This window comes from Asterias amurensis, chromosome 10, assembly GCF_032118995.1.
Source record: "Asterias amurensis chromosome 10, ASM3211899v1".
NCBI classification, from domain to species: domain Eukaryota; kingdom Metazoa; phylum Echinodermata; class Asteroidea; order Forcipulatida; family Asteriidae; genus Asterias; species Asterias amurensis.
The window spans coordinates 14,279,870-14,284,787 of record NC_092657.1 but is presented as its reverse complement, the minus strand read 5'-3'; positions in this window follow the sequence as shown (position 1 = coordinate 14,284,787).

Genomic DNA, 4,918 nt, shown 5'->3' with positions numbered 1-4,918 from the left:
TTAAGCAAACAAATAATATTGCCCTAGTTTATTTCATATTGCCTCTAAATATTGTTTTACTGGATTGTTAAAATTGGGTCATCGCTATGTACTTAAAGTAGTTGCCTTAAGAACAGATCAACCTTCTCGGCCTCGGTCAGCTTATTAGTTCTTCGATACGATCATCTTCCTAACCGTCAGCAATTTGTTCTGAATTACTGACAAAGTCATTCAGTTCAACTTCCACGCATCGCTACTCAAATTACTTCGCCTTATTTTATTAGTTCATATGTTTAGGGGTAATTTTGTATTATTATTATGGTGTATACGTACAATACATATTATGTAAACTTTCGAGCTTCGTGATTACAACTGGGTTGATTTAACCACAAGCGTTTGATCAAATTCATAATTATGTTTGTATTTCGTATTGATATTGCTCTACAAAATAAATACACTGAAAAGAGGGCATTATTTGACTGCGCAAACTATAGTTGCCGTAAAGAAAATATTCTCCCCAGCCTCTCCCTAAGCCTTACTCAAACTACCGGACAGGTTAGCTCAGAGTGCCCGGGGGAAACTGTTCTTAGTTTAATCACCTCGTTACATCACAACGTTCACTGCAATGTAAACTCCAGCCTACATCAATGGGTAAGAAACTTCTGGGTTCAAGTTAGAGGAAGGGGACTTATTATTGTACGTGACAATCAACATACAGCTTAAATTAGTTGTCTAATCAAAAACAAATTGTTCCAAGCTCCGGTTAGCTTATTGCTGATCCTATCATCTTCCCGGTCTTATACGGCAATTTATGTGTGGGTTTAAGATAAAGCAAATCTTTAAGCTTGCACTCAAGCCTCTCACTAAGCAGTACTCAAATTACCGTACAGGTTCGCTCAGAGTGCCCGGGTGAAACTGTTCTTATAGTTTAATCACCTCGTTACATCACAACGTTTACTGCAATATAAAGTCCAGCCTACATCAATTGGTAAGAAACTTTTGGAGTGGGGATAGAGAAGGGGTCATTATTATTCGTGACCATCACTAACAGCTTATAGTAGCTGTCTAAAAAAAACAAATTGTTCCAAGCTCTGGTCAGCTTATTGCTGATCTTATCATCTTCCCGGTCTAATACGGCAATTTATGTGTGGATTTAAGATTAAGCAAATCACTAAGTTTGCACTCAAGCCTCTCTCTAAGCAGTGCTCAAATTACCGTAAAGTTCGCTCAGAGGTTACTACTACTAGGGCCCGGGGAGAAACTGTTCCTAGATTAATCACTCCGTTGCACAGCGTTCACTGAAACTTACTCCAGCCTAAAACGAAGCGGAATAAACTTTCGGGTTCGAGATAGAGAATGAGACAAATTGTTATATGTGACCATCACTAACAGCTTAAAGTAGTTGTATAAAAAAAAAATAATAATAATTGTTCCAAGCTCCGGTCAGCTTATTGCTGATCCTATCATCTTCCCGGTCTTAGATAGGGCAATCTATGTGTGGGTTTAAGATAAAGCAAATCTTTAAGCTTGCACTCAAGCCTCTCCCTAAGCAATACTCAACTTCCCGGAGAAGTTCGCTCAGAGGTTACTACTATCCTAGTGCCCGGGGAGAAACTGTTATTAGATTAATCACCCCGTTACACAGCGTTCACTGACATGTACTACAGCCTACAACAAAGTGGGATCAGTTTTAGGTTCGGGATAGAGAAGGAGACACATTATTTTACAGGGCCATCACTAACAGCTTAGAGTACTCTGTTGTCTACAGAAAACATATTATTCTCAGCTCCGGTCAGCTTATTGTTGATCCTATCCGATCGTGCTTTCGAGCGTTTAAACGGCAGTTTGTTTTAGTTTAATAGTTAAATAAGTAAGATCAACATTTTCAAATGCCCGCCCCCCCCCCTTTACGCGATACTGACAATAACGGAGAGGTTCGCTGAAAGAGTCAAAACTCTTATTTCGGTAGTTCGTCCTGTATTGTCACTAGAAAACAAGACTGTTTATAAGACCCCTTCTAACTGCTAAGATATATTTTCTTCACTGATTGCGGCTCGTCGTCACGTTAAATCAAAGAGTTCAACTACATGAGCACCAGCCTATATCGATATTGCCTAAATTGATAAATCAAAATCTACTGCTTACAGCAGTTGCCCCAACAGCTCTGGTCAGCTTATTGCTGATCATATCAGCCCCCTGACTGTTTATACGGCAATTTAGATTTCATATATTAATCCTGCCCCAGAGCGATACTTAAATTACCGGACAGGTTCGCTCTGGGGCTGCCACTTTTACTGAGCAAACTCTGATCTCTGGTAACCAACTCGTTACTACAGTACAGCACTCACTGAAATAAGCTCCTGTCTAAATCGAAAGGGCAAAAAGCATGCATCCCCCCCCCCTTTGCCTTAAAAACAACAGCTATACCAGACTGCTGATATCAGACCACTACCAACCGCTCAAGTAGGATAAATTATCTTCTCTGATCACCTCGTTAACTCAAAGCGCCCACATTAAATAAGCACCAGCCTAAATCGATATTGCCTCTACAACCACAAGGGGTGGTGTTAACAAAAAGACCATCGCTAACTGCTTTGGCGCAGTAGAACATGACTCCCCAGCTCCGATCAGCCTATTGCTGATCCTATCATCTTCCCGACCGTAAAAAACGCCAATTTGTTGTTGTGGTTTAAAGGCTTACCCTTAGCTTTTTTTCAAATTGCCGGACGGATTCGCTCTGGGGTTGCTACTGTTTCCGGACAAACTCTGACATCTGCCCACCACCTCGTTATAACACATCAATCACTGGAATACTATCAGCTTAAAACGATGCGAAATAAACATAATATAGGGCCACCACTAACAGCTTAAAGTGGCCCTAATAAAACAAACTATTATCAGATCCGTTCAGCTAATTGCTCCCGGGGTTCTGATCATCTTCCCGATCGTATGTACGACAATTGCTGTTGTGGGCTTATAAGGAAAACATCGGGTTAAGACTGTACGATACCTCCCCTTAAGCGATACTCAAATGACCGGACGACAGCTTCGCTAGCTTTGGGGTCGCTACTAGTGCCCGGGCAGACTCTGATCTCTACTCACCATCTCGTTACATCACAGTACTGACTGGAATATGCGCCAGCCTAAAATTTATGGTAAAGCAGCCTTTTGGTTTGTGGTTAGGGAGGTGGGAGGGGAACACGATTAAACCGTCAAGCAGACGGGATGATGGGGGCGCGGAACTGCACTTAAGGGCCTAGCAAGAAATCCATGTTAATGGGTCTGTTATGAATCGAGGCTTTGGTCTGCATGAGTTTGATATAAGTGGCATGTCGATGACAGTAGATGGTTGGAGGGGAAGGGGTTGGAATTTTGAGGTCGGGTCAACAACCCAATATAGCCTGGAGGACGCAAAAGGCATGCATAATCATCGAGGTTTGATTAATTTGTTAATGTGTGTCTATGGGATAAATCATCAAAAATAATAAATGTGGTGCTAAATGTTTTCCTTTTTGCTTGAAAACATTTTCATTTCAAATTTATTTTTTTAGCAAAGATGACCGACTAGCCTTTTCCATCCAATGGAAAAACTTGTTAAGGTGAAATTTACGGCACTTTACCTGGCACCCAGCTGCCAGGTAAAGTGCCGTAATATTCACGGTAGAAGTTTTGCAAACTGCGCGATTTACAAACCTTCTACTATAAACTTACGGCACTTTACCTGACAGTTAGGGTGCCAGATAAAGTGCCGTAAATTTCACGGATATTTTTTACAGTGCGCCAACCTAAATCGATGGGGAGGAAGCCATTGGCATTGGGGACTGAGGAGAGGGGGTGGACATTATCTATCAATCAATCAGACGTAATGGTGAGAGGTCGGGAAATGCACTTAAGGGTCTAGAAATAAATACATGTTGATAGTTCAAATTAGTCCGTTAGGAACTAAGCTATGAAGTGCTTGGTGCTGGATACAAGTGGCTTTCCAACTGCGGTAGACGGTTGGAGGGGTGAGGTTTTTAGGTCGGGTGAACAACCCTCGATAGCCTCAAGGACCCTTAAAGAACTACCATGTCATCTTAGTTTGATTACGTGTTATTGCGTGTCAAGGAACAATTATCAACAATCAACTTTAGGGTGTGTTATGACTTACCCCTTGATTGACAAATTTTCAAATTAATTTAAGCAAATGTGCGACTTGTAGCCGGCAATTTTCATCCCATGTGAAAACATATCGCGTTTACTCGCGCTGACTACTGGTGCGTTTGAGTCTGCCCGCGGTACGTTCAAATAGCTTTGACAGCCTTGCAGGGGCTCACCCGGGTCAGTGCCCCGCTTATGTAGAGTGATCGTTCGATAAGCTCTTGTTAGGGGCTCACCCGAATGAACACCGCGGGGTCGACTCGGGGAAGCTTCTCGAACACACCCAGTGTGCCGTTGTGACGTGTGTCCTAATGTTGTGCATCTATGTTGGTTTTCAGCCATGCTGATATTTCGACCCTGCCTCTGGTAAGGGATTTGGTCTTTTCAACTAACAATGAGAGCTGAATTTAAAGCAGCCTAGTGTATAAACCATCTAGGGAATTTGACTTATTGTTGCTGTGGTCCTTGGCTCGCAGCCATAGATCAAAACACACACAGTTGCAGGGCGAAGCTTTATCTTCAGGTCTCTTGAAAACAAAACTTAATATAAATGGTGTTGACTAATTGGAAGCCTCAAGCCTACAGGTCATGTCAGTATCCAATACTATGATTGAAGTACGGGTTTTGTTCCTCACACTAATCTGAATCCCACTGAGACATTGAAGCCACGTATTAGGCAGGCATGTAATACGAGGGATAAAAACTGTAGAGGTTTAACATGTTTTGTGAACAGCTCGACAAAAAGATTGACCATAACAAACTATGTGGTTGGAACGACTGGATATTTTGATTATTTGAT